At 43.9% G+C, this 23063-nt stretch overlaps 1 protein-coding gene across 3 annotated transcripts in view; it reads left to right on the plus strand.

Annotated features, from left to right (window-relative positions):
* LOC126416650 (uncharacterized) overlaps window positions 1–23063 on the plus strand; it is a 392607-nt gene that overhangs the window by 149206 nt on the left and 220338 nt on the right. The gene's annotated exons all lie outside the window — the stretch shown is intronic.

A 23063-nucleotide genomic window follows, 5' to 3' on the forward strand; every position in this document is an offset into this window, starting at 1 on the left:
GCAAGCACGAAGACAAGCAGTAGAAACTATCACTGGCTGTGGGAGGGCATTATCTTGCTGAAATGTAAAGGATAGCTTGCCATGAAGAGCATCAAAGTGGATCTTAGAGTATCGTCGACGTACCGCTGTACTGTAAGGGTGCTGCGGACGACAGTCAAAGGGGTCTTCCGGTGAAAAGAAACGGCACTTCAGACCTTCAGCCCTGTTTGTGGGGCTGTATAGTGGGCGATAGTCCGTTTGGTAACCGACCGAATCCATGGCACCTCAAGACACGTCTTCGCTGGTCATCGAGACTCAGTTCGAAGTGGGACATCACTGAACTTAATTCTATTCCAGTTAATGAGTTTCAAGCCCAAATGTGCCAGACGCCACTGAAAATAAACTTCTTGGTCTACAGAGGCATTCGGCGTAAGGGGCACCATGAACTTAGCCCCCTTTCTGTGAGCCAGCTATTGAGCGTCCTTGTGGTCACTGAAGCACCGATTGCATGTCGGATCGATGATAATGATGAATCCGGGGCTCCTAGTGCATCTCTGACGATTCCTCAATTCTATCGTCTCTCTAGGTCGACCGCTTCCTACTTGATGCTGTGTTTGGCGATTATTTCCCCTTTCCCAGCAGCATCGCTCGAGTGATTTGCCGATTGCTCTGACTGGCTTCTTTGAGCCCAACCTCACGTCCTCTCTCAAATACTGACAACTGCTTATGTTGTTCATGCGCCTGTCCAACTGAGTACACGGAATGATTTCGCAAAGCCTTTATGACCTGCTACCGACATGCACCCTGCTTATTGTCTGTACCTGCCACATGGTGAAATTATGCTGCAGCGTCACACGTTCATCCATCAGCTGCCAACGTTTGTAATTTTGTGTGTTCAATCGATACCTGTATGAATTTTATCCCATAATGTCTCAACATATCACAAATCCTTTTGTAATACAGCATCTCGGGCACATTCGATATTGATGCAATGAAGCAACACTTCCCTATTCAATGTATTTTTATTCAGCATGATTGACAACAACTCAGTAGCGAAAGACCACGGATTTGTCAAAACTACTCAGTCCAACAGCAAACAATACATGCTTATGGGCGTCTTCTAAAGCCCAACATTCTGGCGCCAGTGTTTCCCACGCAGTCTCCCCCCCACACACACACACACATACACACACTCCTCGCAGTAGAGCAGAACTCCTGGAATGTGCAGGTACTTGTACCGCTCTCGTCAGCCTGCCCTGGTGTTAGTCTGCTGGTGGCTTCGGTGTTTCTTGCTGTGCTGACGGTGGCGCCGTGGTTGCTTGCCCAGACTCTCCACTTGGTCGCTGTGGTATTGCGAGTGTGGCTGTGTCATGATCCTCACTAGATGTCAGCCTATGTCAACACACAGGCATAGCTCGTTCAGGTGACACCGTCTGTCGCTTGTCTTTATATTGTGTCTGTACTGTATGTGCATCACGTTTTAAAAACTTGGATGGACCAGAGTACGGGGCTCTGCATCCATCCGTAACTGCATGGCTAGCACGTTTTCAGATCTCTGTGTACGAAAATATTATGCTCCCCATGGCGTAATAGTAGTAGTAGTAGTAGTAGTAGTAGTAGTAGTAGCAGTTTTAGTAGTAGTAATGGTAGTAGTAGCTTCATTCAACTGTAGATTTACAAGGATATAGGACATGTCAAAGTATTTACAAATTTAGATCAATTTAAAATAAGCTAATTCGTATAGACGTATATTTACGGACTTCTGGTTAGAGGAAATCATTAGATTTACTCCTGGTGTACAATACTTTTTTTACAAATAACTTATTAAATAATGTAATGCCAAATTGTTCACTCATATCTCACTATCACTCACTGCACGCACACGCACACTGGTGATTTCTGGGCCATTTTCTGTACTGCAACTTCCCATTTGCTATCCTGAAAAGCTGAGTCAGCATCCCTCCATAATGAGTGACATGTTGAGCTCAGAAAGAGAAAGAGGAAGAGGTGTTGGTATTGTGCTATGCATAGCTTGGGGGGGGCGGGGGGGGGGGGGTGTAAGTATTTCTAGAAAGGAATAAAAGAAGGAAAAAAAACATAAAGTGGAAGTGTTATGTGGAATGTTGGATATTTTATAATCATTATTATTATTATTTATTTGTATAACATTTTTTATCAAACCCCTACTCTGTTTTAGCTAAGTAATCCTTCAATGTATAAAATGCATTGCTAACAGGTACTTTTTAGCTGCCTTTTTAAATAAATGTATTTTCGCAATTTCTTTCATCTCTTTTGGTAATTTATTGTACAGTTTTATTCCTTGGTAGAAAATGCTGTTTTGAGTTTTATGTTTATTTTTTCTTGGTAAATGTAAGTTGAGTCTATCTCTTGTTGCATGGTCATGGACAGAGCTGTTTGTGCAGTAATTACCAATGTTATTTTTGATGACTGGTAAATGTATTCACATGGAGCAGCTAAAATCCCCGGTGTTCTGAACAGATCTTTACAATGAGCTCGACTAGTATTTTTGGTTATTATTCTTATGGCTCTTTTCTGGAGTTTGAAAATTGTTTTCATATTTTGTGCATTTGTTCCCCAAAAAAGAATGCCATAGCTAAGAACTGCGTGTATATATGAATAATCTGTAACCAAATGCCGGCGAAGGGCATGGATCGGGTATCTGGGCCTTTAGTTGCTGTGGTAAATACGGCAGTTCTGTGTGTCTCGTTATTTGTTGCGTGCTGTCGACGCCCCCGTATCTGGCTTACACAAAATGCACAGACCATATGAGACTGGGCGCCGTTGCTGAAGTTATAATGAATCATCCTCCTCTAACATTACCATTTTTTATAGAGATAACCGATACCATGCATACTATAGATTCTTGCATAGGTTAAAATTATCTCAGCTGTTTCATTAAAAGAATTCATATGATTTTGTATACAATGTATTATATTTCAGGCTAAAATATATTAAAAAGAAATTGTGTTACAATCGATATGTACTAAGAGTTAAAATTACTCTTTTTTTAGAAATATTTGAAATTACGAAATTTCTGGCATACTTAAAATTCACATTATTAATTCCACAATCTAATGCTATTTATCAAATTTATTTGTAGATTGATTTACAAAATAATGATGTATTTTAGCCAAGATTCGTCTTTGGTAAAGAAAGTTTGTAAACCCTTTCGCTTCGTAAACTCTTTAGAATAATGTGAGTACCGCAGAATGTAAGTAGTGGTGGGCAAGCCTCTGATGGAAGTAGACATTTTCTAAGTTTGTCATCACCAATGTAATTATTGTTTTTTTTTGAATGGGGAAAATGTAAAAACCGTGTGATTTTGAAAGATGTGACAAAGAATAAAATTCAAGAATAATACAGGCAAATCATCATCAATTATTTAGTCATCGAGAACCTACAAAATCGAAATTTCAGCTGCAAGAATGTACCCCTAGACAAGACTTTGAGCCATCGACAACAACAACGAGATAATGAAGATAAGAAAAAAGTTATTCTTTTGCATTACTTACGCCTCTCGAAGCTTTCAAAATTTGTGCAAAGACAGAGAATTTTAATAGTGATATGTAGGAGGGTAAGATTACGAAGTCCAACTGTCTTTGTTACAAATGAGCGCAGCTTTCAAAGTCCTGTGTCAGTGGTCTTCCACCCCACCGCTTTCCATGTCGTAGCAGGTTGTGTGGTGGCACTGGAAAGAACACAGCTTGGACAGATGCAGGAATAGGATTGATTCTAGCTGTCTTCCGTGATCCATAGTAATGTGCAATGAACAGTGGTATCCATGTCGTCAAAAACGTTCGTGTTACTGTCTGATGATTGGTACTTCCTCTGCCCACTTGGTTTATATGCCTGTCACAGTAAATATCTAGAGATATCCTTCTGATGTCTAGATGGAAGAACCTGCTTGTCGTCTCTGAAAACTCTCCCACATCCTTGCGCACACGTGTGCCCGTCTTACATACACGCTATGCATTTTCTTGCCCATTGACGACAATCTATCTTTATGCTGGGCCACAAGAACCGTTTTGTCTACAATTTAATGCTTGTTTTTGCGCTCTGGTACGCTAGGTTATGAATACTATCAAAAACTACTTTACGTAACTTCTCCACCTCAAGAGGCTTGGTGCTGGTTTTGGAAATATCACACCAAATCATACCGTTAACCTCCAATATCCGCACCTGATCAGGCTGTAGCCATGTTGAACCATTTTGTAAATATTCCTGCAGCGTCTATCAGTAGCCTGCGCTGTGCTGAGTTGTTGTAATCAACTGTGCACGAGGTAGCTTTAATTCGTGGGAAGAAATCAGCTACTACATTCACTGCCCCTTTTATGAGCCTTATGTCTATTGTGGGCAGGCTGATAAACTCAAACTAGAGGAATATGTGATGGGTAACAACTGTTCTTGTACACGCTAAAGGCAAGCAGGGTAGGTTTATGGTCCGTGAAGATTACGAAAGGCCTGGTCTCGATGGACGGGCGGAAGCATCGCACAGCTTCGTAAATGGCTAATAACTCCCAGTTGTAAGAACTCTACTTCGTTTGTGTCTCTGTGAGTTTACGAAAGAAAAAAACCAAGGGTTAAATGTTTTGCTACATATTGTTGGAGGGCTGCGCTGGTTGCTCGCTGGCTAGCATCTACCACTATCGCTAACGGTGTGTTGTGAATTGGAGGATACTTTGACCTTTCTGAAAGTTTTTGGATTTCCAGTGTACATGACAGAGTGCATCGGCCCATTGTGTTGTTACCTGACAGCGTTGTTGTCAGCAGTGCTCGAATTTTTGCTGCTGACGGTGGGTGTCAATGGTAAAAATTCACAACCCCTAGAAAGCTGTTGATAATCCGTAGGGCGCGGTATTCCCTTCATTACGTCGATCTTGTCTTTTGATGGACAAATACTGGTTGCTGAAGCAGCATGTCCACGGAATATTACTTGCTTCTGTTGCAGAGCACAATTTGCTTCATTGACTGTTACACTGCATTTGCGTATCATGTCTAACACCATTCTGAGATGTTCGTCGTGCCATGCCATTATCTTCGAAAATACCAGCATGTAATTTGAGATACACAAAGCATAAATTGAGTCCTTTGAATAATTTGTGTATGAACCTTTGCCATATCTATTTGGTGTTCTTCAAACAGAATGGCATATCCAAATGTTCAAAAAGGTCAAACAGGTTTACACAACAATCTTGGGTATGTCTTCTTCCGCTACCCATATCTGATTGTAAGCTTTCTTACAATCAACCACGCTACCGACTATGGCAACTGCAAGTATGTTTGCGAAATGTCTTGTATTCGGTCCAGATAGTTGCCTGGAATTGTGTGTGCATTTAACGTGCGGTAATCTCTGCAGGGCCTCCATGTGTCATCTTTCTTCTTGACCAGATGCAGTGGTGAGGCTCATGGGCTGACTGATCTGATAAACCCCACTTGCAGCATCTCCTCAAACTCCTCTTTTGCTGCAGCAAAGCAGACAGATGCCAATCTTCTCGGCTACCAGAAGACTGTCTGACCAGTGGCATCTTAATATGGTGGGCAGTATCAGCAGCATTTTTCTCATCTGGTCCCCAACTTTTTGTCTGTTCTCCTATATATTTGAACTGCAGGGTAGACATATGGTGTTCGCTGTGCGTTGGCCTACAGAACCTGTTATGACTTCCCTGTTCATTTTAATTTGTGCCTTATTAAGAAGCCGGCCATAGTGACCGAGCGATTCTAGGCGGTTCAGTCTGGTACCGCGCGACCGCTACGTTCGCAGGTTCGAATCCTGCCACGGGCCTGGATGTGTGTGATGTCCTTAGGTTAGTTAGGTTTAAGTAATTCTAAGTTCTAGGGGACTGATGACCTCAGCTGTTAAATCCCATAGTGCTCAGAGCCATTTGAACCTTATTAAGATTTATCTTTATTTATTGGTGACTAATGAAGTCTGCACTTAATATGGGCTCCACCACATCTGCAAGCATGACCCTCCACTTGCACTTCTTGCTTAAACCCAGGTACACTTCACTTCACAGTATCCATATGTTTATTATGGGCGAACTGTTGGCTGCCGTAAGATTCTTATCTTAGCTGACTGGTAACACACTCATGTCCGACCCTGATTCAACTAGATAGCAATGGTTGGCTTGTCTGTCGCTTACAGCCCTCATGACAACACAAATAAGCTTGACTGGTTCTCTGGGCCAGCTGACTTTGATTATTGGACCAAATTAGAACATGGTGTCCTGTTGAACTTTGTTCGAATCATTTCTTACTTTTTCAGGACTCGTGTCTCTTTCTTCTTATGTATTGGGCGCTTTTGCAGAGTTTTGCGGCCAGCCGCGTGTATTGGTGGGCACTGAGCTCGTGTGTGTACACACATGGAGATGTGCGTCTTGTGGCCCATTCACCAGAATGTCTGTGGTACCAACACACTATGTTTCAACAACAGTATTGTGTCATTTTCTCACCTGCTTGATTTTTTTCTGAAACGATGTCTTCCTACAGTCTTCCTTTTATTAGGTCTGGGTCCTCCTGTCCACTGTAAGTGTCGACACTTGCTTGTGCAGCGCGTCTATTTGAGAGTGATCTGGATGCCTTGTCTGAGAATCTAATGGAGACCTGTTCCGGCATAATATCAAGCGTCGGCGTGACGGCCTGGAACGTAACTGCAGAGAAGGCTGTGATTTTTTTTTTTTTTTTTTTTTAAGAGGTGGAGCCCCTCCACGCCCACACCGGCATGATGGCCAACACAAAAGGTCTACTGCCATCTCTGCATAAGGGTTAGTATTCACTAAAGTGAGGTGTCGCAGGATGTGGGTACTGCGATGTTTGCGTACGTCTGGTTAGGATTAACCATTAATACGCGCTCATCTGGAGATAGATTGGTCGAAATCTGACGAAGGGTAGCGGTTTGAAGGGCAGAGGAAGAAAAGTGCCAAAGCAAGAGCCAAGGGAAAAAAAACCTCTGCGAAAGTTAGGTCGGGCGGCAAGAGAAGTAGCGGTTGTCTTGCTGCCTGCGATAGGTTGCGCAAGGATAGGCTTTGTTAGTAGTGGGTATCATACATGTCGATACCTTGACGATGTGCGTTTGTGCTGCTCGGCGGCTGGCGCTGGGTGCTGGTACAGAGTCCTCGTTCAGCGTCCTGCAACCTGCAACAGTTAGGTTTGTTATAGGTCTTGTGTCCGATAGGTCATATACCGGAGGCACAGTGTGAGGGAGCGTTGGCAGATTGTTCGTGCGTCTGTGGGCGAGCTCGTAGGTGTCCCTGCTGTGGCCTGTTGGTCGGCTCCAATAGCAGCTGGTAGTTGCCAGTCAGTGTTGCTGATATGCAGGGGCTTACCGGCGTTTGTCGCTGTTTGCGTATGTTAGTTTACCATAGGTGGTTATGCCCTAGCTAGCAGTGTCTTTGGCCGCTTGTGTTTCCACCTGTGGTTGTGATCGTAGTTTCCCAGAGTGAGGATGAAAGGATTGTTCGAGTGTCTCGAGTTCCTGTATAGTCGTGTGGCGTGTTTCTTGAATACTTCCTTGAGGGTATCAAGGCGGTATTCATGGTGAAGATCCACGGTGCGTGTGTAGCGTGGAGCATTGCTGATGATTCGTAGCACCTTGTTCTGTATGATCTGCAGGCGGCGCAGTCGTGTGGGAGCTGCATATCCCCAGACGGGAGCTGCGTACGTCATCAGAGGTCCAATCAGTGTCATGTATAAGGACCTCGACACCCTCCTATTCAGTGTGCTTTCCTTGTTGAGCATTGGGTAGAGCTGTTTGAGCCTCGCGTGCGCTCGGTTGGCAACGTATTCGATGTGGTCCCCCCATGTAAGTTTCCGGTCCAGCCAGACACCAAGGTATCTGACTTTCTCTCGGAAACGTATTGGGCGTGTATGTAGTGTTATCGGTCTACAGTGTTGGTGTTTGCGCAGTAGTTTCGGTCTGCGTGTGAACAGAACTGCTTCGCACTTGTCGACGTTTACTTTAATACGCCATCGCTCCAGCCAAGGCTCAGCTGTTCTGAGTGCTGTCTGTATTCGTGAGTTGATGTTCGACGGTTTCCAGTCTTGCGCGAGGATGGCTGTGTCATCCGCGTAGACGGCTAACGTCGTGTTTCGTGTCGCTGGGAAGTCATTAATGTACAGGTTAAACAAGATGGGCCCTAGGATGCTTCCTTGGGGTACTCCAGCTTGGATACCATGTTGTGTTGATTGTTTATCCTGCACGTTAGTGTTGAAACATCTGTTCGTGAGATATGAGTGTATGAGGCGCACGAGTCCGTCCGGGAAACCAGCTTCGCTTAGTTTGCGTATGAGTCCGTTGTGCCAGAGACGATCGAAAGCCTTTTCGATGTCTAGGAACACGGCCCCTGTGGCTTTGTTCATGTTGTAGCCGTGTGTTATATGTTCGACTAGGCGGAGGAATTGTTGTGTTGTCGAGTGGTGATTCCTAAAGTCGAATTGCTCCGGTCTTAGGGTGTCGTTGGCGATGCAATGCCTAGTGATACGTTTTAGTATTACCTTCTCAACAATCTTGCTGAGCGAGCACAGCAGACTGATAGGTCGGTAATTTTGTGGGAGGGAGTGGTCTTTCCCTGGCTTTCTGAACATCAGGACCTTGGCCGCCTTCCAAAAGTCAGGGAAGTGTTGGTGTGTCAGGATAGCATTCGTTAGGTGTGTGAGGTATTCTACGGCTTTATCCGTGAACTCCTGGAGGCTGTGAGACGACGTGAGCCAATAGAACGCTTACTGGGACGATACCACGTCAGGAGCGCCCCTGTATGAAGAGAATATAAGCGCCGCTTCAGTTAGCCTTGGCCGCACTAGAAGAAGAGTCGTGACTTGTGATCTAGGAGGGTCGTAACTTAAATAATGGCAACTATTTATTCACAACTGATACAAAAGAGTTACATGTTTGCACCTCTTACTGCCCTTCAAAGTAGTCACTAGCTTTGTGTATAACCCGTTGCCAGCGATGTGGACGACGTAGTATACCCTTAGCAGAACCTGTTCTGTTGATGGTGTGAATGCAACTGTCTACTGCCTGTCGAATCTCTGGAGCTGTTCTGAAGCGAATGCCACGAAGTGGTTACTCCATATTCAGAATCAAATCAAAGTCACAAGGACTTACGTCTGGGGAGTAAGGTGGATGGTACAATACTTCCCAGTCCCACCGACCGAACAGAGCAGCCACCGCTTACACTGTATGCGCCCGTACATTATCGTGCAAAATGATGCGTGGGTTGCGCAGAACGTGTCGCCGCTTCTTTCGCAAAGCTGGTCGCAGATGATGCTCCAAAAACTGTGCACTGACGGTCTGCCGTGGAGGAACGCAACCCACCCATCGTTTTGCACGACAATGCGTGGGCGCAGACAGCACAAACAGTGGCTCCTCTGTTCGGTCGATGGGACTGTGAAGTACTGTACCATCCACCATACTGCCCGGACTTAAGTCCTTGTGACTTTGATTTGATCCGAAGATGAAGGAAGCACTTCGTGGCATTCGCTTCAGAACAGCTCCAGAGATTCGACAGGCAGTAGACCGCTCCATTCGCACCATCAGCAGAACAGGCTCTGCTAACGGTATACTACGCCTTCCACGTCGCTGGCAACAGGTTCTGCACAACGCTGGTGACTACTATGAAGGACAGTAAGAGGTGCAAACATGTAACCCTTTTGTATCGGTTGTGAATAAGGCGCCGCTCAGCCATCATTGAGCTCGCGGCAGTTCGTTGCAGTCCTGGTACCTGAAGTCACATGTCACATACATATGTGCCGTGATGAATTGTTCCAGAATTATAGTGTGTGGGTCACTTCCTCGCAAGCTGTAATCCACCTTAAAGAAATTCACGCAAATGGCAATTTCTCCTGTCATTTTCTCTAAAGACCAATGGCGATGGGATAAGGACGATGGTAGCAGGCTCCGAGTGAGGCTGGAAGCTACTAGTCTGGACCTGCACACTGGCGGCAGGTGTGTGATGGTCGCCTTCCTGAGAACCCGTGTGACTACTCGGGAATCCGGTCCTGCATCTGCGACTGGGCAGGCCTATTTAGGATGACCGCTGCCCACCCTGAATGGGGAAGGCCCTAGAAAATGTGAGATAAACATCGGAAGTCACACTTGAACCGGGCTGGGAATCCGCACCCAGTAGGTCACTCCTTATACTGCGGACGTAAACAAAAGAAGAATGAAATGATTATGACAATAGGGACATGGAATGTCAGGACCCTCCTGGACGTGAACAATTACAGACCAGAGAGAAGAACCGCTCTTATCACCCAAGAACTAGCCCGTCTAGATATAGACATAGCTGCCTTGAGTGAGACAAGACTCTCAGGTGAGGGACACATTAGTGAGGTACGTTCAGGGTACACCATCTTCTGGAAGGGAAAGGATGCAGGAGGACCACGCATCCATGGTGCAGGATTTGCCGTAAAAACGAAAATAGTGAAAGATCTTCGACTTACACCTGTCTCAATTAATGAAAGACTGATGACTCTTAGAGTACCCATTGGTTGAGACAGATTCATCACCTTCGTCTCTGCATATGCTCCTACTTTAGACAGTGATGAAGACACAAAGAATCAGTTCTACCACCAACTGAACAGTACTCTCTCTAAAATACCCATTCAAGATAAATTAATTTTACTTGGTGATTTCAATGCCAGAGTGGGAAGGGACAACCGTTTTTGGAGAGATGTCATGGGTAAACAAGGGGTGGGAAACTGCAATGCAAATGGGTTGCTACTTCTTGGTCTATGTGCTGAGCACGAGCTTTTCATCTCCAATACCCAATTCCGTTTGCGTAACCGCTATAAGACCACATGGATGCACCCACGCTCCAAACATTGGCATCTTATAGACTACGTTATTACGCGACAGCGTGACAAGAAAGACATTCTCATCACAAAAGCAGCACTAAACATCGATGAGTGCTGGACGGACCATAGACTTTTAGTCAGCCGTTTGAGAGTACCAAAGTATCGCAAGCCATGATCCCACTTTTCAAACCCACCACGCAGAAAATTCAACATAAGCAACCTGAACAACAAAAATGTTCGCTCACACTTCCAAGACATACTGTCCGAACAACTTAACAAAGCTCCAGCAACCACAGATGACGTCGAACAAGAATGGACCACATTAAAGAACATCATCAAAGAAACTGCTGAGAATGTTGTTGGTTGTAGTGCACGGAAAAGAAGTGACTGGTTTGATGACAACCACGGAGAAATCCAAGCCATCATCAATGCAAAGCGGGATGCTTACCTATCCCTTGCTCAAGATCCATCCCGCGCAGAAAAGAAAGCACACTTTCTAGAACTCAAGCAGAAATGTCAAAGTGAAATACGAGTAATCAAGAACAAATGGTGACAACAGAAAGCCACAGAACTCCAAAACCTTTCTAATGCAAGGAACCTGCGTGGCTTTTGCGCTGGTATTAAAGAGCTGTATGGACCTATCCGCTCCTCATCAGGCGCACTTAAAGCTGCTAACAACTCCACCATTCTTACTGAAAGTCAGGACATCTTAAATCGTTGGAAAGAGCACTTCAGCTCACTGTTAAACAGCCCTTCTACTGCCGCTGGAGATTTTCTCAAAAATGTCCCACAGCACCCTCCAAAACCCTGGCTGGCTGATCCTCCAACTTTTCAAGAATTTTGCAAGGCACTCAAGAGTGTGAAACCTGGGAAGGCTCCTGGACCTGACAGCATCCCGATGGAGCTTATTGAGGGTGGCGGCTTGCCTCTAAAAACTAGACTCTTCTCACTTATTATATTAATGTGGGAAACCCGCAAGGTACCAGCTGACTTGAAGAACTCCACAATTGTCACCATCTTCAAAAAGGGCGACAGAAGCGTCTGTGGTAACTACCGGGGAATATCTCTACTCTCTGTCACTGGAAAAATTTTTGCAAGAATCCTTTTAAATCGCCTCCAGACACTTTCAGAGACTATACTACCTGAGTCTCAATACGGGTTTCGACCTTCAAGAGGGACAATTGACATGATCTTCTGTGCACGACAACTACAGGAGAAGTGCAGAGAACAGCAAAAGCCTTTACTACTTGTTTTCTACGATCTAGAAAAGACCTTTGATACAGTTCCCAGAGAAGCCATGTGGATGGTCTTAAAACGCTTCGGCTGCCCTGAACATTTTGTTGACCTGATTGAAGCTCTCCACGTTGATATGACTGGACAGGTCCTCTGCCAGAATGAAATGACTGGTGAATTCCCAATAACAAGTGGGCTTAAACAAGGATGCGTTCTTGCACCTACATTATTTGCATTGTATCTGGCAGCTATGCTTTACGAGACAACCGTAAACAGTGCAGGAATAGAACTAAAGTACAGGTTTGATGGAGGATTATTCAACCAGTCCAGACTCCATTCAAAAAGGTTCACCAGTACCACTCGTGCGACAGAGCTGCAGTATGCTGATGACAATGCCTCTCCAGCTCATTCACCTGCAGAGTTGCAGCTGTCAGTTGATTCCTTCAGCAGGGCGTACGAACGATTTGGTCTCTCCATCAATATTTCAAAGACAAAGGTGATGGCGCAGCCAACTCCTGGCTCCTCCGTTCCTGACTTCAGCATATCCATCTATGATACACTCCTGGAACAAGTGGACCATTTCCTCTACCTGGGAAGCATACTGTCATCCAACTGCTCATCTGGAAAAGATGTGGAGAATAGAGTACGTGCTGCACATGTAGCATTTGGTCGTCTTACAAAGCGTGTCTTCCTGAATAAAGACCTAACACTGTACACCAAACTGATGGTATACAAAGCTGTAGTCATTTCCACCCTGCTATATGGTTGCGAAACCTGGACGTTGTATCGCTGCGATCTGAAGAAACTAGAACGCTTCAACCAACAGAAGCTAAGATATATCATGAACCTGAAATGGGATGACTTCATATCCAACACGGCTGTTCTAGAGAAAGCAAAAATGCATAGCATGGAAGCTCTTATCATTGGGCATCAACTCAGATGGGTCGGACATGTCCAGCGGATGAAAAATGACAGACTTCCACCCCAAATGCTGTACAGCGAAGTGAGCACAGGTAAAAGGCCACGAGGTGCCCCTCTCAAACGTTATAAGGATCAGTACAAGAAAAATCTGAAAAACTTGAACATCGATCCGAGTAACTGGTCCACAATAGCAGAAGACCGAAGTCGCTGGCGCTCAGTTACCTCAAATGCTCTTCAAAACTTTGAGCTGGAACGTCGAAGAATGGAGAATGACAAACGCCAGAGACGTAAACTCCTCCAGGCTCAGCCACGTCCTCCACCTTCCATCAGCTGTAATGTCTGTGGCCGCCTGTTCCACGCTAGGATTGGATTGCTAAGCCATCAACGACACTTCCACGCCTGAACCGTGACAAAGGGAATCTCAGGAGAGAAATGAAAACTCGGATACGAGTATCAGCCGACGACGACGAATAAATAGTTGCCACTATTTAAGTTCCAACCCTCGTACATTAATTGCTTGCATGGAAATTGTACATATCGAAGGACATTGGTTATTTGCATGTCGTCATTTGCTTGCGACACCTCTTTGTTAAGAGGTAAAGTTAAGTATTGTCAATTTAATTTACTGTAAAAATCTCCATTAATAAGATTTGCTTGAATTTTTGTCTAGATGTCCGAGAAAACAGCTTCCTAGGCACCCTATATTAAACGAGTGGGCGGGAACTCAGAAGGCCTAACTCATGAAGGTAATGTAAGAGACCCGAGCTTATCGAATCAGTATGTAGAGAGGCGGGCATACGTGATAGTAAGGTGTTACAAGAAATGTTAACCCAATGATATCCTACTTCAACACCTTACTGATTACTATGAAATCAGATTTAATACATTAATTACATTTAGCTAGTATGACTGTTCTGTATAGTAGACCTCAAACGGTCTTCTAAATGTAGAGCAATACACATTTTTTGGAGTGGCACGCACTTTCACTTTTTTCCCTTTGAGTAGCACACTGCACACTTTGTTGTTCTCACTTGAGAGTATGTGCATTGGAAAATGAGCCCACGTTTTGCCTGAAGTCGCTTACTGGTGGTACCTGTGGATGGTAGCCCACGACTATGAGTACTCAGCTTGTCGTGCACACTCTAGCAGTCGCTATACACTCACCTCGTCATCACGACGGAGCAGTCTCTTCGCCTTGTTGGTTGTTTATTAGTATCAGCTACCACACGGAACACACAGCCTGTGCTTCTTTTTGGAATACATTTAAGAGCCATCTATTAGCTACAAAAGGAACTTCGTGTAATTATATAGTGACTCGCGCATTTGCGAGCTGAGTTCTTCATACTATTTTGATGCCACCGCAACTTCATGCGGCTACAGCTCATAATTTTATGCGACTGGATAAAATAAGGCAGAAAATAAATTGTAAAAGTATCAGAGTAGTCAATATCAAATATTCAACTCATAGGAAGAAAAAGTGGAACAAAAAATGATGAAATTCAGAAGCATTGTACAGTACGCTTTAGATTAGTACGTGCTGGGAAAGAGTGTGTGGTGTTCTTTGAAGTTCCCCCGGCGGTTAAAATACTCCCTCATTTACTCCGCACTATATGATTGTTTCAGTTGCTTTTAATTCAGTCACTGGCTCTCACCTTAGAGACGGCTGTCCGGTCACCAGCCGAAATATCGGAAGAATACTATCTCGGTTGCTCGTCCGAAAGACGATGGAATAAGGTTGCGCGGCATGACAAAGGCCAACCGTATTAGAAAGTTAGCACGAAAGCAACGAAACCGTAATGACACATTTAAGCGACTTGAGTATGTAGGTGACAAACAAAACCTGGACGAAGCCAAAATGAGCGTAGAGAGATCAATGAGATAAGCGTTCAGTTAATTCAAAAATAAATTTTGTTAGCCGATCTGATTGAAAATCCTAAGAAGTTTTGGTCTTATATAAGGTCAATAAGCGAATCGGAATCATTTCTTCACACAATCTGTGACCATAATGGCACCGAAACGGAAGATGACAAAGATGAGTCCGACATGGTTTTGCAGCGGTAGACTGCACTACGATTCCTCCTTACACCCATCGCACGAACACAGAAAGGGCAGATACTGAAGTAAGTGATCGCGGAATAGAAAATGAACTAAAACCTCTCAAACGTGGAAAGACCGGATGAGATACCTGTGACATTAGGGCGATCATTACACGGAAGTTGCAAAAAACTGCCAAGTGATTTGAGTGCACCCCTCCCCCCACCCCCCGGTCTTTTTTTATTTTTGCTATTTATAATTTTTGATAATGCGCCAAATTTCATTCCAGTTAATTAACATTGATACATTCCGCAACGAACTTAAATATAGTATCTAAAACCCACTTTAACACTGAAAAAAGTGTGTGTATTTTTTATTGGTATTAAACCTCCGTTAGACAGGTGGATCCTATACCACCAACACAACTATCCTGCCTCACTTATTTTCCGTGGAAGACCTCTATTACTTTGTTGATTTACGTTTCGTTCCTTTTCCAGACGTTATTATAGCTTCAGAACATTTTACAGTGAGCAAATCACGTATCTTGATAACAGTTTGCAATGAACAACTTATTTATCTGTATAACATTTGACAATGAACGCATTAGTCCTTACATAATAAATCCAAGATAGAATAAAAGTCAAAGTTCTATGTCTGTGCGTGTGTTCGTCCTTCACAACACATACTTCAGCTTCAAGGACGCAGTCGGGAAAAATATCCTGAGCACAGGCTTTGTGTACGTAATTCGTCTTTCTGTCCTCCTTGTGGCCACACGGCCGACACCTTGAATCTTTTTCCACTTTTTTTGGCGGAGGGGGGGGGGGGGGGTGACGGCTTGGCTGCTGGAATTAGAACGAAGTCCTTGAGGCGCTGCTGCAACGGTTTAGGAAGGTTCCTGGATGCCTCCTGGTGCTCGTAAAACTGATCTCGAAGAACGGCGAGGGCGAGGGTTTTGAGGAATTGTGGACGTGTAAGCGTTGCCCGAGGCGAGTTGCAGAAATCGATCACCTGCACATCGATTCCAGCGTCGTTGAGTTGTGAGAAGAAGATCCTGAGCGGCCATCTTCTGTACGTTTGGCAACGCCGAAAATTCCGCTCAACTGATCGACGGTGTCGATACCAATTTGGTCTTATTGTAGTAGGTAACCAACTCAGGCTTATTCTTGTCCCCAGCGGATTTGTCTGTACGATCTTCGCGGTGAAAGGTGGGGAGAACAATCAAAACCTTCTTTTCTGGAACGTAGGACGCCAGGGTGAACTGCTTACTGATTCCGAACACGCTGTTGCAGACTGGATGGCCAGTGGTCTCAGTGAATGCCTTAGGGATTTCTTTTTCGTTGTTCCTAACGTTCCATCCAGGCTCATCTTGTGCTTGCATAGGAGTGTAATGGCCAGTGGAAAGCTGGTGTACCAGTTCTCCGCCTTAGATTTCTTCCCGATCAAGACATCTTGGCTATGAGGCGTTCAATCACATCAGATAGGGAGTTGCTCTTGTGGAAAGTCTTGTCAGATTGCTTTCCGACGTACACCTCCATGCAGGAGGTGTAGAATACCTCGACGAAGGTCTTGATGCTATACTTAACCGGCTTTGTCGGGATGTATTGAATGAAAGAGCATCGGCCAAAGATCGTCTATCGTAACGTTGCTACCGAGGATATAACTGTCCTGGCAGTTATTGTTGAACTGGTCGAAGACTTAACGGATGGACAGAGTTTATTTTGTGCACGCCGAGCCTGTCGGGTACTGAGCTCGTCAAACTTGAGACAGCGCAGGAGGAATCTGACTCGAGTCATGGTCATCGTCAGGGGGAAGATCTCAACACCAGTCCCATCGGTGGCCCAGAAGCTTGCCAGTTTAGTTCGTGCAGCCTCGAAACCCCCTGTTAGATAGAGAAGCCCGAGGAGAGCCATGACATGTTTGTCCGTCTTCCGATACAGGCTATCTGCCTTGGTCTCGTAGTTTTCGATACACGTCTCTATCTTCTTATTGGTGCAGTCGACGATGGTCTGGACAATCTCTGGTGTAATGAAAAGACTAAAGGATTCCTCGGTGTTCTTTGCATTCCTTGCGTTTCTCGTCAGTCCAGGAATTTCTTTGATGATGATCCAAGATCTGGTCCCAACCTTCTGCAGGCCTGCAGGATTCTTCATCCACTTGGTGACGCCATCCTTTCCGAGGTAGTTGTCATATTTGATAATGGCCGTCGATTCCGTCGTCGCTGGCATCCTTATTTGAGTCAGTGTAATGGTCACTCTCTGTAGTTTGGCCATCAGACTCCTTGCCCCCCATCATCAACAGGTAGCGGTTCATGCAGTTGGCGATCCTCCACATTCTCGGCTTCCTCCACCTCTTCCTATACGTTTTGCATTAGCTCCTTCAGCCTAGCGGTTTCCCTAACGACATCTAAAATATAATAAGCACAATTCTAATATACAGCAATCACTAGGGCCCAGATTTTAATTACCTAAAAACAGTGAAATATGCAAGCATTTATGACCTAAAACTTACATAAATATGACCTTCAAAAATAACATATGACTTAATAGAAGTTTATTTAAAGCATTCTTGTTTGTTTATTTAATTTTTTATTCGCCATAAAGTAATACATAATTCACTTCTCAAAATATTGTAAGTATAGTTCTTTCTTTCTGTAGGGTTTGTGACTAATTTGCACCAATTTTTTGCATGTCTGAATGTTTTACTTCCTAAACACAAAGTACAGTGAAAAGATCATCCATCGAAACAGTAAAACAATGCTTTTATTTCTACGTAGTATTTAAAGCGTTTCACATTATTTAATACCATATCTCAATCTTCAGTATCTGCAAAGTTGCACTGGATCACAAGGTGCATTTTCAGGTTTCCCATTGTGAAAGATCTACGGTTGTCGCTGAGGATAGTTTTGCACCTGGAAAAGCTCCTCTCCACTTCACAAGACGTCACTGGAGCGTATTTGAAGGCAGCCAGGTTACTGGAGTTCAGCTTTGTTTCAGTCTCTTCAAACGTTGCGGCATTCCCTGAAAGACTGTCACTAATTTTGCACAGTGCAGAATATCCAGGATTCCGTTGGAGAACACTTTGCAATTTGGTTTTAACTTTGTCAGCCCCATGACCACGAGCTCGGCCCAACTCACTCTGCACATGTTGCACAATACTCAGGGCCTCACATTGCTGAGTGCCAACAGCTTCCAGTCGTTTGATGGCTTTTGATATCACTGAAAAATTGGCATTGATGTATGATAAGTTTCGAGACAATTTATCTGTAAAAACTTCTTTCACAATTTTGATAGCACTTGATTCATCGCTATCAAGCTCACAGAAAATTATCTTAATACTCAGCAGCATTATGCCAAGAACCCCATCGTGTAAGAACAGGTTTAGGCGGGAGGGGCGTTGAAGGTGCTTGTTCCTTGAATTTCTTCACCCGTAGCGGAGCCTTCACATAGATTTTCTTGCCACAGGAAATTAATTTGTCCACGTCAGGGTAATTTGATCGTACCTCTTCGGCAACTCAGTGCAACGCATGTGCACGGCAAGTGGCGTACACCATACTGAGGTAGAGAATCTGAAGCTCTTTGGCTGCTTTAGCCATATATTAAGCACCATCTGTTACAAGCAGCAAAACGTTACCTCTTTTCACATCATCCGGCCACAGTAGCTTCAGAAAGTTGTCAAACAAAATAGGAATCGTCGAATTGTTTACTCTATCGAGAGCTTCACACGTTAGTAGGAACATATCTCCAGGGCCATCAACTTTTAGAACACCAACAACAACATTTGCAATATATCGCCCACTAATATCCGTAGTTTTATCTATCGACAGCCAGATCTTTTGCTCAGCAATAGTAATTCGTATTTTGTTGAGCACATCATTGTAGCTTACAGATAAATAGTTCTTTCTCAGTGTAGATTCATCTGGAAGTGGATGTGTTGTGCACTTCTTCAAGAACCGTCTGAAGTGTGGATTCTTCAGCTTTTCCAATGGGATGTTGCAGGACACCGTCATTTCACACAAATCCTTGCAGAATGATTGCACGGTTGACGATTGACCTGTCTGTTCAAATAACAGCGTTTGCCTGCTGTTATTTTCAGCACTTCGTTTCACACAACTGCTGTATTTGGCGGTATTACAGTATTGTTGCACATTAAAGCGCTTTTCTGCACTAACTTTAACTTCACACAGTTTACAAAATAATATTTTTCCCATCAGTACTAAAGAACTTCTCTCCGAATTCTCGAACATATCCTCGCAACTTCACGCTGTCGGAGCACTTTGCTTTAGGCATGTTGAACAAGGCAAAAGCTGTATTCAAATTGGTTACTGGGAACACCTGTGGGACTGCGATGATTATTACGGCAGAAGCCGCCTTTGTTGGCTCTGAGAGCGTATTTTCGACTCTGCGCAACAATGTTTTTATGTTCGCGAAACGACTGTTGTGGTACACCGATTTTCTGCTACAGTCCTGAGAAATAAAGCTGTGTACTAATTTATCGGTTTATCTTTCATAATATCACGTTAAATATTGTCTCGTGAGCAACATATTCATTTTCTTATTCGTGTGTCCCATAAGATACGAGAAGAACGGTATATGCATTTTTGGTAAAAGTTGACGTAAATATGACCTATTATATTAAAAGTCCCCCTCCCCCCAATGAACCACGGACCTTGCCGTTGGTGGGGAGGCTTGCGTCCCTCAGCGATACAGATAGTACTGTAGTTACAACCACAACGGAGGGATATCTGTTGAGAGGCCAGACAAACGTGTGGTTCCTGAAGAGGGGCAGCAGTCTTTTCAGTAGTTGCAGGGGCAACAGTCTGGATGATTGACTGATCTGGCCTTTTAACACAACCAAAATGGCCTTGCTGTGCTGGTACTGCGAACGGCTAAAAGCAAGGGGAAACTACAGCCGTAATTTTTCCCGATGGCATGCAGCATTACTGTATGATTAAATGATGGCGTCCTCTTGGGTAAAATATTCCGGAGGTAAAATAGTCCCCCATTCGGATCTCCGTGCGGGGACTACTCAGGAGGACGTCGTTATCAGGAGAAAGAAAACTGGCGTTCTACGGGTCGGAGCGTGTAATGTCAGATCCCTTATTCGGGCAGGTAGATTAGAAAATTTAAAAAGGGAAATGGATAGGTTAAAGTTAGATATAGTGGGAATTAGTAAAGTTCGGTGGCAGGAGGTTCAAATGGCTCTGAGCACTATGGGACTTAACATCTATGGTCATCAGTCCCCTAGAACTTAGAACTACCTAAACCTAACTAACCTAAGGACATCACACAACACCCAGTCATCACGAGGCAGAGAAAATCCCTGACCCCGCCGGGAATCGAACCCGGGAACCCGGGCGCGGGAAGCGAGAACGCTACCGCACGACCACGAGCTGCGGACAGGTGGCAGGAGGAACAAGACTTCTGGTCAGGTGAACACAGGGATATAAATACAAAATCAAATAGGGGTAATGCAGGAGTAGGTTTAATAATGAATAAAAAATAGGAATGCGGGTAAGCTACTACAAACAGCATAGTGAACGCATTATTGTGGCCAAGATAGAGACGAAGCCCACACCTACCACAGTAGTACAAGTTTATATGCCAACTAGCTGCACAGATGAAGAGATTGATGAAATGTGTGATGAGATAAAAGAAATTATTCAGATAGTGAAGGGAGACGAAAATTTAATAGTCATGGGGGACTGGAATTCGATAGTAGGAAACGGAAGAGAAGGAAACGTAGTAGGTGAATATGGAATGGGGGTAAGGAATGAAAGAGGAAGCCGCCTGGTAGAATTTTGCACAGAGCATAACTTAATCATAGCTAACACTTGGTTCAAGAATCATAAATGAAGGTTGTATAAATGGAAGAAGCCTGGAGATACTGAAAGGTTTCAGATAGATTATATAATGGTAAGACAGAGATTTAGGAACCAGGTTTTAAACTGTAAGACATTTCCAGGGGCAGATGTGAACTCTGACCACAATCTATTGGTTATGAGCTGTAGATTAAAACTGAAGAAATTGCAAAAAGGTGGGAATTACAGGAGACGGGACCTGGATAAACTGACAGATCCAGAGGTTGTAGAGAGTTTCAGGGAGAGCATTAGGGAACGGCTGACAAGAATAGGAGAAAGAAATACAGTAGAAGAAGAGTGGGCAGCTTTGAGGGATGAAGTAGTGAAGGCAGAAGAGGATAAAGTAGGTAAAAAGACGAGGGCTAGTAGAAATCCTTGGGTAACAGAAGAAATATTGAACTTAATTGATGAAAGGAGAAAATATAAAAATACAGTAACTGAAGCATGCAAAAAGGAATACAAACGTCTCAAAAATGTGATCGACAGGAAGTGCAAAATGGCTAAGCAGGGTTGGCTAGAGGAAAAATATAAGGATGTAGAGGCCTATATCACTAGGAGTAAGATAGATACTGCCTACAGGAAAATTAAAGAGACCTTTAGAGAAAAGAGAATCACTTGCATGAATATCAACAGCTCAAATGGAAACCCAGTTCTAAGCAAAGAAGCCGCCCGGGGCGACCGAGCGGTTCTAGGCGCTACAGTCTGGAACCGCGCAACCGCTACGGTCGCAGGTTCGAATACTGCCTCGGGCAAAGTTAGGTTTAAGTAGTTCTAAGTTCTAGGGGACTGATGACCTCAGAAGTTAAGTCCCATAGTGCTCAGAGCCATTTGAACCATTTTTTAAGCAAAGAAGGGAAAGCAGAAAGGTGGAAGGAGTATGTTGAGGGACTATAAAAGGGCGATGTTCTTGAGGACAATATTATGGAAATGGATGTGGATGAAGATGAAATGGGAGATATGATACCACGTGAAGAGTTTGACAGAGCACTGAAAGACCTAAGTCGAAACAAGGCCCCGGGAGTAGACAACATTCCATTAGAACTACTGATAGCCTTGGGAGAGCCAGCCCTGACAAAACTCTACCATCTGGTGAGCAAGATGTATGAGACAGGCGAAATACCCTCAGACTTCAAGAAGAATATAATAATTCCAATCCCAAAGAAAGCAGGTGCTGACAGATGTGAAAATTACCGAACTATCAGTTTAATAAGCCACAGCTGCAAAATATTAACGTGAATTCTTTACAGACGAATGGAAAAACTGGTAAAGCCGACCTCGGGGAAGATCAGTTTGGATTCCGTACATATGTTGGAACACGTGAGGCAATACTGACCCTACGACTTATCTTAGAAAATAGATTAAGGAAAGGCAAACCTACATTTCTAGCATTTGTAGACTTAGAGAAAGCTTTTGACAATATTGACTGGAATACCCTCTTTCAAATTCTGAAGGTGGCAGGGGTAAAATACAGGAAGCGAAAGGCTATTTGCAATTTGTACAGAAACCAGATAACAGTTATCAGAGTCGAGGGGCATGAAAGGGAAGCAGTGGTTGGGAAGGGAGTGAGACAGGGTTGTAGCCTATCCCCGATATTATTCAATCTGTATATTGAGCAAGCAGTAAAGGAAACAAAAGAAAAATTCGGAGTAGGTATTATGGTCCATGGAGAAGAAATAAAAATGTTGAGGTTCGCCGATGACATTGTAATTCTGTCAGAGACAGCTAAGGACTTGGAAGAGCAGTTGAATGGAATGGACAGTGTCTTGAAAGGAGGATATAAGATGAACATCAACAAAAGCAAAACGAGGATAATGGAATGTAGTCGAATTAAATCGCGTGATGCTGCGGGTATTAGATTAGGAAATGAGACACTTAAAGTAGTAAAGGAGTTGTGCTATTTGGGGAGCAAAATAACTGATGATGGTCGAAGTAGAGAGGATATAAAATGTAGACTGGCAATTGCAAGGAAAGCGTTTCTGAGAAAGAGAAATTCAACATCGAGTATAGATGTAAGTGTCAGGAAGTAGTTTGTGAAAGTATTTGTATGGAGTGTGGCCATGTATGGAAGCGAAACGTGGACGATAAATAGTTTAGACAAAAAGAGAATAGAAGCTTTCGAAATGTGGTGCTACAGAAGAATGCTGAAGATTAGATGGGTAGATCAAATAACTAATGAGGAGGTATTGAACAAAATTGGGGAGAGGAGAAATTTGTGGCACAACTT

The sequence above is a fragment of the Schistocerca serialis genome, chromosome 8, assembly GCF_023864345.2.
Source record: "Schistocerca serialis cubense isolate TAMUIC-IGC-003099 chromosome 8, iqSchSeri2.2, whole genome shotgun sequence".
NCBI classification, from domain to species: Eukaryota; Metazoa; Arthropoda; class Insecta; order Orthoptera; family Acrididae; genus Schistocerca; species Schistocerca serialis.